Raw genomic sequence first — 14,875 nt, forward strand, 5'->3', positions numbered from 1 at the left:
TTTTCAGAAAATTGAAAAAACCGTAAAATGTCAAGAGTAAAGTGCCCTTATTTTAAACAATGTATCGTTCTAAATGCTTAATCCCTATGTAAAAAAGTTATTTTAGCAGGAATATGTTATTGAAAAAAATTAGAAAAATTTATTTTAGCCGTAAATCGAAAATAATGGGGACACCGGAGCTGTTCGAAGCGCCGAGCGCGCCGCGTACGCCCGAATATTTTCAAAGTCCCAACGTACCGATCAAGAGTAAAGTACCATTTTCCTACATTAGATTTCGTTCTAAATGCTTAATCCCTATGTAAAAACGTTAGTTAAGCAAGAATATCGTATTTTTAAAAAAATCTAATGATAGGATTTTCCAGAAAATTGAAAAAACCGAAAAATGTCAAGAGTAAAGTGCCATTTTCTGACATTAGATTTCGTTCTAAATGCTTAATCCCTATGTAGAAACGTTAGTTAAGCAAGAATATCGTATTTTTAAAAAAATCTAATGATAGGATTTTTCAGAAAATTGAAAAAACCGTAAAATGTCAAGAGTAAAGTGCCCTTATTTTAAACAATGTATCGTTCTAAATGCTTAATCCCTATGTAAAAAAGTTATTTAAGCAGGAATATGTTATTGAAAAAAATTAGAAAAATTTATTTTAGCCGTAAATCGAAAATAATGGATCGAGCGAATCGGTCGATTGCGCCGAGACGCGCTATGATGCAACAGACGAGCGATTGGAACGCCCGAATATTTTCAAAGTCCCAACGTACCGATCAAGAGTAAAGTACCATTTTCCTACATTAGATTTCGTTCTAAATGCTTAATCCCTATGTAAAAACGTTAGTTAAGCAAGAATATCGTATTTTTAAAAAAATCTAATGATAGGATTTTCCAGAAAATTGAAAAAACCGAAAAATGTCAAGAGTAAAGTGCCATTTTCTGACATTAGATTTCGTTCTAAATGCTTAATCCCTATGTAGAAACGTTAGTTAAGCAAGAATATCGTATTTTTAAAAAAATCTAATGATAGGATTTTCCAGAAAATTGAAAAAACCGAAAAATGTCAAGAGTAAAGTGCCATTTTCTGACATTAGATTTCGTTCTAAATGCTTAATCCCTATGTAGAAACGTTAGTTAAGCAAGAATATCGTATTTTTAAAAAAATCTAATGATAGGATTTTTCAGAAAATTGAAAAAACCGTAAAATGTCAAGAGTAAAGTGCCCTTATTTTAAACAATGTATCGTTCTAAATGCTTAATCCCTATGTAAAAAAGTTATTTAAGCAGGAATATGTTATTGAAAAAAATTAGAAAAATTTATTTTAGCCGTAAATCGAAAATAATGGATCGAGCGAATCGGTCGATTGCGCCGAGACGCGCTATGATGCAACAGACGAGCGATTGGAACGCCCGAATATTTTCAAAGTCCCAACGTACCGATCAAGAGTAAAGTACCATTTTCCTACATTAGATTTCGTTCTAAATGCTTAATCCCTATGTAAAAACGTTAGTTAAGCAAGAATATCGTATTTTTAAAAAAATCTAATGATAGGATTTCCCAGAAAATTGAAAAAACCGAAAAATGTCAAGAGTAAAGTGCCATTTTCTGACATTAGATTTCGTTCTAAATGCTTAATCCCTATGTAGAAACGTTAGTTAAGCAAGAATATCGTATTTTTAAAAAAATCTAATGATAGGATTTTTCAGAAAATTGAAAAAACCGTAAAATGTCAAGAGTAAAGTGCCCTTATTTTAAACAATGTATCGTTCTAAATGCTTAATCCCTATGTAAAAAAGTTATTTTAGCAGGAATATGTTATTGAAAAAAATTAGAAAAATTTATTTTAGCCGTAAATCGAAAATAATGGATCGAGCGAATCGGTCGATTGCGCCGAGACGCGCTATGATGCAACAGACGAGCGATTGGAACGCCCGAATATTTTCAAAGTCCCAACGTACCGATCAAGAGTAAAGTACCATTTTCCTACATTAGATTTCGTTCTAAATGCTTAATCCCTATGTAAAAACGTTAGTTAAGCAAGAATATCGTATTTTTAAAAAAATCTAATGATAGGATTTCCCAGAAAATTGAAAAAACCGAAAAATGTCAAGAGTAAAGTGCCATTTTCTGACATTAGATTTCGTTCTAAATGCTTAATCCCTATGTAGAAACGTTAGTTAAGCAAGAATATCGTATTTTTAAAAAAATCTAATGATAGGATTTTTCAGAAAATTGAAAAAACCGTAAAATGTCAAGAGTAAAGTGCCCTTATTTTAAACAATGTATCGTTCTAAATGCTTAATCCCTATGTAAAAAAGTTATTTAAGCAGGAATATGTTATTGAAAAAAATTAGAAAAATTTATTTTAGCCGTAAATCGAAAATAATGGATCGAGCGAATCGGTCGATTGCGCCGAGACGCGCTATGATGCAACAGACGAGCGATTGGAACGCCCGAATATTTTCAAAGTCCCAACGTACCGATCAAGAGTAAAGTACCATTTTCCTACATTAGATTTCGTTCTAAATGCTTAATCCCTATGTAAAAACGTTAGTTAAGCAAGAATATCGTATTTTTAAAAAAATCTAATGATAGGATTTCCCAGAAAATTGAAAAAACCGAAAAATGTCAAGAGTAAAGTGCCATTTTCTGACATTAGATTTCGTTCTAAATGCTTAATCCCTATGTAGAAACGTTAGTTAAGCAAGAATATCGTATTTTTAAAAAAATCTAATGATAGGATTTTTCAGAAAATTGAAAAAACCGTAAAATGTCAAGAGTAAAGTGCCCTTATTTTAAACAATGTATCGTTCTAAATGCTTAATCCCTATGTAAAAAAGTTATTTAAGCAGGAATATGTTATTGAAAAAAATTAGAAAAATTTATTTTAGCCGTAAATCGAAAATAATGGATCGAGCGAATCGGTCGATTGCGCCGAGACGCGCTATGATGCAACAGACGAGCGATTGGAACCCCCGAATATTTTCAAAGTCCCAACGTACCGATCAAGAGTAAAGTACCATTTTCCTACATTAGATTTCGTTCTAAATGCTTAATCCCTATGTAAAAACGTTAGTTAAGCAAGAATATCGTATTTTTAAAAAAATCTAATGATAGGATTTTCCAGAAAATTGAAAAAACCGAAAAATGTCAAGAGTAAAGTGCCATTTTCTGACATTAGATTTCGTTCTAAATGCTTAATCCCTATGTAGAAACGTTAGTTAAGCAAGAATATCGTATTTTTAAAAAAATCTAATGATAGGATTTTTCAGAAAATTGAAAAAACCGTAAAATGTCAAGAGTAAAGTGCCCTTATTTTAAACAATGTATCGTTCTAAATGCTTAATCCCTATGTAAAAAAGTTATTTAAGCAGGAATATGTTATTGAAAAAAATTAGAAAAATTTATTTTAGCCGTAAATCGAAAATAATGGATCGAGCGAATCGGTCGATTGCGCCGAGACGCGCTATGATGCAACAGACGAGCGATTGGAACGCCCGAATATTTTCAAAGTCCCAACGTACCGATCAAGAGTAAAGTACCATTTTCCTACATTAGATTTCGTTCTAAATGCTTAATCCCTATGTAAAAACGTTAGTTAAGCAAGAATATCGTATTTTTAAAAAAATCTAATGATAGGATTTTCCAGAAAATTGAAAAAACCGAAAAATGTCAAGAGTAAAGTGCCATTTTCTGACATTAGATTTCGTTCTAAATGCTTAATCCCTATGTAGAAACGTTAGTTAAGCAAGAATATCGTATTTTTAAAAAAATCTAATGATAGGATTTTCCAGAAAATTGAAAAAACCGAAAAATGTCAAGAGTAAAGTGCCATTTTCTGACATTAGATTTCGTTCTAAATGCTTAATCCCTATGTAGAAACGTTAGTTAAGCAAGAATATCGTATTTTTAAAAAAATCTAATGATAGGATTTTCCAGAAAATTGAAAAAACCGAAAAATGTCAAGAGTAAAGTGCCATTTTCTGACATTAGATTTCGTTCTAAATGCTTAATCCCTATGTAGAAACGTTAGTTAAGCAAGAATATCGTATTTTTAAAAAAATCTAATGATAGGATTTTTCAGAAAATTGAAAAAACCGTAAAATGTCAAGAGTAAAGTGCCCTTATTTTAAACAATGTATCGTTCTAAATGCTTAATCCCTATGTAAAAAAGTTATTTAAGCAGGAATATGTTATTGAAAAAAATTAGAAAAATTTATTTTAGCCGTAAATCGAAAATAATGGATCGAGCGAATCGGTCGATTGCGCCGAGACGCGCTATGATGCAACAGACGAGCGATTGGAACGCCCGAATATTTTCAAAGTCCCAACGTACCGATCAAGAGTAAAGTACCATTTTCCTACATTAGATTTCGTTCTAAATGCTTAATCCCTATGTAAAAACGTTAGTTAAGCAAGAATATCGTATTTTTAAAAAAATCTAATGATAGGATTTCCCAGAAAATTGAAAAAACCGAAAAATGTCAAGAGTAAAGTGCCATTTTCTGACATTAGATTTCGTTCTAAATGCTTAATCCCTATGTAGAAACGTTAGTTAAGCAAGAATATCGTATTTTTAAAAAAATCTAATGATAGGATTTTTCAGAAAATTGAAAAAACCGTAAAATGTCAAGAGTAAAGTGCCCTTATTTTAAACAATGTATCGTTCTAAATGCTTAATCCCTATGTAAAAAAGTTATTTAAGCAGGAATATGTTATTGAAAAAAATTAGAAAAATTTATTTTAGCCGTAAATCGAAAATAATGGATCGAGCGAATCGGTCGATTGCGCCGAGACGCGCTATGATGCAACAGACGAGCGATTGGAACGCCCGAATATTTTCAAAGTCCCAACGTACCGATCAAGAGTAAAGTACCATTTTCCTACATTAGATTTCGTTCTAAATGCTTAATCCCTATGTAAAAACGTTAGTTAAGCAAGAATATCGTATTTTTAAAAAAATCTAATGATAGGATTTTCCAGAAAATTGAAAAAACCGAAAAATGTCAAGAGTAAAGTGCCATTTTCTGACATTAGATTTCGTTCTAAATGCTTAATCCCTATGTAGAAACGTTAGTTAAGCAAGAATATCGTATTTTTAAAAAAATCTAATGATAGGATTTTTCAGAAAATTGAAAAAACCGTAAAATGTCAAGAGTAAAGTGCCCTTATTTTAAACAATGTATCGTTCTAAATGCTTAATCCCTATGTAAAAAAGTTATTTAAGCAGGAATATGTTATTGAAAAAAATTAGAAAAATTTATTTTAGCCGTAAATCGAAAATAATGGATCGAGCGAATCGGTCGATTGCGCCGAGACGCGCTATGATGCAACAGACGAGCGATTGGAACGCCCGAATATTTTCAAAGTCCCAACGTACCGATCAAGAGTAAAGTACCATTTTCCTACATTAGATTTCGTTCTAAATGCTTAATCCCTATGTAAAAACGTTAGTTAAGCAAGAATATCGTATTTTTAAAAAAATCTAATGATAGGATTTCCCAGAAAATTGAAAAAACCGAAAAATGTCAAGAGTAAAGTGCCATTTTCTGACATTAGATTTCGTTCTAAATGCTTAATCCCTATGTAGAAACGTTAGTTAAGCAAGAATATCGTATTTTTAAAAAAATCTAATGATAGGATTTTTCGGAAAATTGAAAAAACCGTAAAATGTCAAGAGTAAAGTGCCCTTATTTTAAACAATGTATCGTTCTAAATGCTTAATCCCTATGTAAAAAAGTTATTTAAGCAGGAATATGTTATTGAAAAAAATTAGAAAAATTTATTTTAGCCGTAAATCGAAAATAATGGATCGAGCGAATCGGTCGATTGCGCCGAGACGCGCTATGATGCAACAGACGAGCGATTGGAACGCCCGAATATTTTCAAAGTCCCAACGTACCGATCAAGAGTAAAGTACCATTTTCCTACATTAGATTTCGTTCTAAATGCTTAATCCCTATGTAAAAACGTTAGTTAAGCAAGAATATCGTATTTTTAAAAAAATCTAATGATAGGATTTCCCAGAAAATTGAAAAAACCGAAAAATGTCAAGAGTAAAGTGCCATTTTCTGACATTAGATTTCGTTCTAAATGCTTAATCCCTATGTAGAAACGTTAGTTAAGCAAGAATATCGTATTTTTAAAAAAATCTAATGATAGGATTTTTCAGAAAATTGAAAAAACCGTAAAATGTCAAGAGTAAAGTGCCCTTATTTTAAACAATGTATCGTTCTAAATGCTTAATCCCTATGTAAAAAAGTTATTTAAGCAGGAATATGTTATTGAAAAAAATTAGAAAAATTTATTTTAGCCGTAAATCGAAAATAATGGATCGAGCGAATCGGTCGATTGCGCCGAGACGCGCTATGATGCAACAGACGAGCGATTGGAACCCCCGAATATTTTCAAAGTCCCAACGTACCGATCAAGAGTAAAGTACCATTTTCCTACATTAGATTTCGTTCTAAATGCTTAATCCCTATGTAAAAACGTTAGTTAAGCAAGAATATCGTATTTTTAAAAAAATCTAATGATAGGATTTTCCAGAAAATTGAAAAAACCGAAAAATGTCAAGAGTAAAGTGCCATTTTCTGACATTAGATTTCGTTCTAAATGCTTAATCCCTATGTAGAAACGTTAGTTAAGCAAGAATATCGTATTTTTAAAAAAATCTAATGATAGGATTTTTCAGAAAATTGAAAAAACCGTAAAATGTCAAGAGTAAAGTGCCCTTATTTTAAACAATGTATCGTTCTAAATGCTTAATCCCTATGTAAAAAAGTTATTTAAGCAGGAATATGTTATTGAAAAAAATTAGAAAAATTTATTTTAGCCGTAAATCGAAAATAATGGATCGAGCGAATCGGTCGATTGCGCCGAGACGCGCTATGATGCAACAGACGAGCGATTGGAACGCCCGAATATTTTCAAAGTCCCAACGTACCGATCAAGAGTAAAGTACCATTTTCCTACATTAGATTTCGTTCTAAATGCTTAATCCCTATGTAAAAACGTTAGTTAAGCAAGAATATCGTATTTTTAAAAAAATCTAATGATAGGATTTTCCAGAAAATTGAAAAAACCGAAAAATGTCAAGAGTAAAGTGCCATTTTCTGACATTAGATTTCGTTCTAAATGCTTAATCCCTATGTAGAAACGTTAGTTAAGCAAGAATATCGTATTTTTAAAAAAATCTAATGATAGGATTTTCCAGAAAATTGAAAAAACCGAAAAATGTCAAGAGTAAAGTGCCATTTTCTGACATTAGATTTCGTTCTAAATGCTTAATCCCTATGTAGAAACGTTAGTTAAGCAAGAATATCGTATTTTTAAAAAAATCTAATGATAGGATTTTTCAGAAAATTGAAAAAACCGTAAAATGTCAAGAGTAAAGTGCCCTTATTTTAAACAATGTATCGTTCTAAATGCTTAATCCCTATGTAAAAAAGTTATTTAAGCAGGAATATGTTATTGAAAAAAATTAGAAAAATTTATTTTAGCCGTAAATCGAAAATAATGGATCGAGCGAATCGGTCGATTGCGCCGAGACGCGCTATGATGCAACAGACGAGCGATTGGAACGCCCGAATATTTTCAAAGTCCCAACGTACCGATCAAGAGTAAAGTACCATTTTCCTACATTAGATTTCGTTCTAAATGCTTAATCCCTATGTAAAAACGTTAGTTAAGCAAGAATATCGTATTTTTAAAAAAATCTAATGATAGGATTTCCCAGAAAATTGAAAAAACCGAAAAATGTCAAGAGTAAAGTGCCATTTTCTGACATTAGATTTCGTTCTAAATGCTTAATCCCTATGTAGAAACGTTAGTTAAGCAAGAATATCGTATTTTTAAAAAAATCTAATGATAGGATTTTTCAGAAAATTGAAAAAACCGTAAAATGTCAAGAGTAAAGTGCCCTTATTTTAAACAATGTATCGTTCTAAATGCTTAATCCCTATGTAAAAAAGTTATTTTAGCAGGAATATGTTATTGAAAAAAATTAGAAAAATTTATTTTAGCCGTAAATCGAAAATAATGGATCGAGCGAATCGGTCGATTGCGCCGAGACGCGCTATGATGCAACAGACGAGCGATTGGAACGCCCGAATATTTTCAAAGTCCCAACGTACCGATCAAGAGTAAAGTACCATTTTCCTACATTAGATTTCGTTCTAAATGCTTAATCCCTATGTAAAAACGTTAGTTAAGCAAGAATATCGTATTTTTAAAAAAATCTAATGATAGGATTTCCCAGAAAATTGAAAAAACCGAAAAATGTCAAGAGTAAAGTGCCATTTTCTGACATTAGATTTCGTTCTAAATGCTTAATCCCTATGTAGAAACGTTAGTTAAGCAAGAATATCGTATTTTTAAAAAAATCTAATGATAGGATTTTTCAGAAAATTGAAAAAACCGTAAAATGTCAAGAGTAAAGTGCCCTTATTTTAAACAATGTATCGTTCTAAATGCTTAATCCCTATGTAAAAAAGTTATTTTAGCAGGAATATGTTATTGAAAAAAATTAGAAAAATTTATTTTAGCCGTAAATCGAAAATAATGGATCGAGCGAATCGGTCGATTGCGCCGAGACGCGCTATGATGCAACAGACGAGCGATTGGAACGCCCGAATATTTTCAAAGTCCCAACGTACCGATCAAGAGTAAAGTACCATTTTCCTACATTAGATTTCGTTCTAAATGCTTAATCCCTATGTAAAAACGTTAGTTAAGCAAGAATATCGTATTTTTAAAAAAATCTAATGATAGGATTTCCCAGAAAATTGAAAAAACCGAAAAATGTCAAGAGTAAAGTGCCATTTTCTGACATTAGATTTCGTTCTAAATGCTTAATCCCTATGTAGAAACGTTAGTTAAGCAAGAATATCGTATTTTTAAAAAAATCTAATGATAGGATTTTTCAGAAAATTGAAAAAACCGTAAAATGTCAAGAGTAAAGTGCCCTTATTTTAAACAATGTATCGTTCTAAATGCTTAATCCCTATGTAAAAAAGTTATTTAAGCAGGAATATGTTATTGAAAAAAATTAGAAAAATTTATTTTAGCCGTAAATCGAAAATAATGGATCGAGCGAATCGGTCGATTGCGCCGAGACGCGCTATGATGCAACAGACGAGCGATTGGAACCACCGAATATTTTCAAAGTCCCAACGTACCGATCAAGAGTAAAGTACCATTTTCCTACATTAGATTTCGTTCTAAATGCTTAATCCCTATGTAAAAACGTTAGTTAAGCAAGAATATCGTATTTTTAAAAAAATCTAATGATAGGATTTTCCAGAAAATTGAAAAAACCGAAAAATGTCAAGAGTAAAGTGCCATTTTCTGACATTAGATTTCGTTCTAAATGCTTAATCCCTATGTAGAAACGTTAGTTAAGCAAGAATATCGTATTTTTAAAAAAATCTAATGATAGGATTTTTCAGAAAATTGAAAAAACCGTAAAATGTCAAGAGTAAAGTGCCCTTATTTTAAACAATGTATCGTTCTAAATGCTTAATCCCTATGTAAAAAAGTTATTTTAGCAGGAATATGTTATTGAAAAAAATTAGAAAAATTTATTTTAGCCGTAAATCGAAAATAATGGGGACACCGGAGCTGTTCGAAGCGCCGAGCGCGCCGCGTACGCCCGAATATTTTCAAAGTCCCAACGTACCGATCAAGAGTAAAGTACCATTTTCCTACATTAGATTTCGTTCTAAATGCTTAATCCCTATGTAAAAACGTTAGTTAAGCAAGAATATCGTATTTTTAAAAAAATCTAATGATAGGATTTCCCAGAAAATTGAAAAAACCGAAAAATGTCAAGAGTAAAGTGCCATTTTCTGACATTAGATTTCGTTCTAAATGCTTAATCCCTATGTAGAAACGTTAGTTAAGCAAGAATATCGTATTTTTAAAAAAATCTAATGATAGGATTTTTCAGAAAATTGAAAAAACCGTAAAATGTCAAGAGTAAAGTGCCCTTATTTTAAACAATGTATCGTTCTAAATGCTTAATCCCTATGTAAAAAAGTTATTTTAGCAGGAATATGTTATTGAAAAAAATTAGAAAAATTTATTTTAGCCGTAAATCGAAAATAATGGATCGAGCGAATCGGTCGATTGCGCCGAGACGCGCTATGATGCAACAGACGAGCGATTGGAACGCCCGAATATTTTCAAAGTCCCAACGTACCGATCAAGAGTAAAGTACCATTTTCCTACATTAGATTTCGTTCTAAATGCTTAATCCCTATGTAAAAACGTTAGTTAAGCAAGAATATCGTATTTTTAAAAAAATCTAATGATAGGATTTCCCAGAAAATTGAAAAAACCGAAAAATGTCAAGAGTAAAGTGCCATTTTCTGACATTAGATTTCGTTCTAAATGCTTAATCCCTATGTAGAAACGTTAGTTAAGCAAGAATATCGTATTTTTAAAAAAATCTAATGATAGGATTTTTCAGAAAATTGAAAAAACCGTAAAATGTCAAGAGTAAAGTGCCCTTATTTTAAACAATGTATCGTTCTAAATGCTTAATCCCTATGTAAAAAAGTTATTTTAGCAGGAATATGTTATTGAAAAAAATTAGAAAAATTTATTTTAGCCGTAAATCGAAAATAATGGATCGAGCGAATCGGTCGATTGCGCCGAGACGCGCTATGATGCAACAGACGAGCGATTGGAACGCCCGAATATTTTCAAAGTCCCAACGTACCGATCAAGAGTAAAGTACCATTTTCCTACATTAGATTTCGTTCTAAATGCTTAATCCCTATGTAAAAACGTTAGTTAAGCAAGAATATCGTATTTTTAAAAAAATCTAATGATAGGATTTCCCAGAAAATTGAAAAAACCGAAAAATGTCAAGAGTAAAGTGCCATTTTCTGACATTAGATTTCGTTCTAAATGCTTAATCCCTATGTAGAAACGTTAGTTAAGCAAGAATATCGTATTTTTAAAAAAATCTAATGATAGGATTTTCCAGAAAATTGAAAAAACCGAAAAATGTCAAGAGTAAAGTGCCATTTTCTGACATTAGATTTCGTTCTAAATGCTTAATCCCTATGTAGAAACGTTAGTTAAGCAAGAATATCGTATTTTTAAAAAAATCTAATGATAGGATTTTTCAGAAAATTGAAAAAACCGTAAAATGTCAAGAGTAAAGTGCCCTTATTTTAAACATTATATCGTTCTAAATGCTTAATCCCTATGTAAAAAAGTTATCTAAGCAAGAATATGTTATTGAATAAAATGAGAAAAATTTATTTTAGCCGTAAATCGAAAATAATGGGTCGAGCGAATCGGTCGATTGCGCCGAGACGCGCTATGATGCAACAGACGAGCGATTGGAACGCCCGAATATTTTCAAAGTCCCACCGTACCGATCAAGAGTAAAGTACCATTTTCCTACATTAGATTTCGTTCTAAATGCTTAATCCCTATGTAGAAACGTTAGTTAAGCAAGAATATCGTATTTTTAAAAAAATCTAATGATAGGATTTTCCAGAAAATTGAAAAAACCGAAAAATGTCAAGAGTAAAGTGCCATTTTCTGACATTAGATTTCGTTCTAAATGCTTAATCCCTATGTAGAAACGTTAGTTAAGCAAGAATATCGTATTTTTAAAAAAATCTAATGATAGGATTTTTCAGAAAATTGAAAAAACCGTAAAATGTCAAGAGTAAAGTGCCCTTATTTTAAACAATGTATCGTTCTAAATGCTTAATCCCTATGTAAAAAAGTTATCTAAGCAAGAATATGTTATTGAAAAAAATTAGAAAAATTTATTTTAGCCGTAAATCGAAAAGAAGTCTGTTCGTTTCTCTGTCTCTCTCGCGCGATCGAACTATCGATGTTTCCCGACAAACTATTGGAAGTTTAATTAAACTTTATACATGAAATTACTCGTTTTGATCCCCGCTACACAGCCGTATACTTTTTATAATTTTGTGGAATCGGGAACCTTGAAATATTTATCATAACGCGGATCGACTGTCTCTGTCTCTTTCTAGATCGGAAGAATCGATGTTTCCCGGCAAACTATTGGGAGTTTAATTAAACTTTATACATGAAATTACTCGTTCTGATCCCCGCTACACAGCCGTAAACTTTTTATAAATTTGTGGAATCGGGAACCTCGAAATATTTATCATAACGCGGATCGACTGTCTCTGTCTCTTTCTAGATCGGAAGAATCGATGTTTCCCGGAAAACTATTGGGAGTTTAATTAAACTTTATACATGAAATTACTCGTTCTGATCCCCGCTACACAGCCGTATACTTTTTATAATTTTGTGGAATCGGGAACCTTGAAATATTTATCATAACGCGGATCGACTGTCTCTGTCTCTTTCTAGATCGGAAGAATCGATGTTTCCCGGCAAACTATTGGGAGTTTAATTAAACTTTATACATGAAATTACTCGTTCTGATCCCCGCTACACAGCCGTATACTTTTTATAATTTTGTGGAATCGGGAACCTCGAAATATTTATCATAACGCGGATCGACTGTCTCTGTCTCTTTCTAGATCGGAATAATCGATGTTTCCCGGCAAACTAATGGGATATTAATTAAACTTTATACACGAAATTACTCGTTTTGATCCCTGCTACACAGCCGTATACTTTTTATAATTTTGTGGAATCGGGAACCTCGAAATATTTATCATAACGCGGATCGACTGTCTCTGTCTCTTTCTAGATCGGAAGAATCGATGTTTCCCGGCAAACTATTGGGAGTTTAATTAAACTTTATACATGAAATTACTCGTTTTGATCCCCGCTACACAGCCGTATACTTTTTATAATTTTGTGGAATCGGGAACCTTGAAATATTTAACATAACGCGGATCGACTGTCTCTGTCTCTTTCTAGATCGGAATAATCGATGTTTCCCGGCAAACTAATGGGATATTAATTAAACTTTATACACGAAATTACTCGTTTTGATCCCTGCTACACAGCCGTATACTTTTTATAATTTTGTGGAATCGGGAACCTTGCAATATTTAACATAACGCGGATCGACTGTCTCTGTCTCTTTCTAGATCGGAAGAATCGATGTTTCCCGGCAAACTATTGGGAGTTTAATTAAACTTTATACATGAAATTACTCGTTTTGATCCCCGCTACACAGCCGTATACTTTTTATAATTTTGTGGAATCGGGAACCTCGAAATATTTATCATAACGCGGATCGACTGTCTCTGTCTCTTTCTAGATCGGAAGAATCGATGTTTCCCGGCAAACTATTGGGAGTTTAATTAAACTTTATACATGAAATTACTCGTTCTGATCCCCGCTACACAGCCGTATACTTTTTATAATTTTGTGGAATCGGGAACCTCGAAATATTTATCATAACGCGGATCGACTGTCTCTGTCTCTTTCTAGATCGGAAGAATCGATGTTTCCCGGCAAACTATTGGGAGTTTAATTAAACTTTATACATGAAATTACTCGTTCTGATCCCCGCTACACAGCCGTATACTTTTTATAATTTTGTGGAATCGGGAACCTCGAAATATTTATCATAACGCGGATCGACTGTCTCTGTCTCTTTCTAGATCGGAAGAATCGATGTTTCCCGGCAAACTATTGGGAGTTTAATTAAACTTTATACATGAAATTACTCGTTCTGATCCCCGCTACACAGCCGTATACTTTTTATAATTTTGTGGAATCGGGAACCTCGAAATATTTATCATAACGCGGATCGACTGTCTCTGTCTCTTTCTAGATCGGAAGAATCGATGTTTCCCGGCAAACTATTGGGAGTTTAATTAAACTTTATACATGAAATTACTCGTTTTGATCCCCGCTACACAGCCGTATACTTTTTATAATTTTGTGGAATCGGGAACCTTGAAATATTTAACATAACGCGGATCGACTGTCTCTGTCTCTTTCTAGATCGGAATAATCGATGTTTCCCGGCAAACTAATGGGATATTAATTAAACTTTATACACGAAATTACTCGTTTTGATCCCTGCTACACAGCCGTATACTTTTTATAATTTTGTGGAATCGGGAACCTTGCAATATTTAACATAACGCGGATCGACTGTCTCTGTCTCTTTCTAGATCGGAATAATCGATGTTTCCCGGCAAAGTAATGGGAGTTTAATTAAACTTTATGCATCAAATCATTCAGTTTGACTCCTGCAACACAACCAAACACTCTCTGTAATTTTCTGAACTGAAAAACCACTGAAATTGCGCTCGAAATGCGGAGCGACGGGTCGGCGCGTCTGCACTGTGCGACAGCTAGTCAAAACGTCCGAACAGCGTATTGTTTTCGATCTCTTGGTATAATATTCGTATTCCTTGCTGTGTATAGCTTCCGATCGATTATTGCAATGGTCAAAGTTCCAGCGGCGTAATGCTTTCCATAAGATTACATTAATATAACCAGCGGCATATTGCTTTCTATCTTGTAATGAAAATTTTATAACCAAGTACCAACGGCGTATTGCTTTCGTTCGGATAATGGAGATTTTACAACCAAGTACCAGCGGTTTCTGTCTTATAATTAAATTATTATAATAAAATAAAGTACCAGCGGCGTGTTACTTTCGTTCGGATAATGGAGATTTTACAACCAAGTATCAGCGGTTTCTGTCTTATAATTAAATTATTATAATAAAATAAAGTACCAGCGGCGTATTGCTTTCGTTCGGATAATGGAGATTTTATGTCCAGCGGCGTAGTGCTTTCTATCTTATAATGTAATTCTTATTACAAAGTACCAGCGGCGTATTGGTTCGTACCAGCGGCGTATTGCTTTTTTTCCAGCGGCGTATTGGTTCGTACCAGCGGCGTATTGCTTTTTTTTCCAGCGGCGTATTGGTTCGTACCAGCGGCGTATTGCTT

Source organism: Megalopta genalis, unplaced genomic scaffold, assembly GCF_051020955.1.
Source record: "Megalopta genalis isolate 19385.01 unplaced genomic scaffold, iyMegGena1_principal scaffold0094, whole genome shotgun sequence".
In the NCBI taxonomy this organism is placed as follows: Eukaryota; Metazoa; Arthropoda; class Insecta; order Hymenoptera; family Halictidae; genus Megalopta; species Megalopta genalis.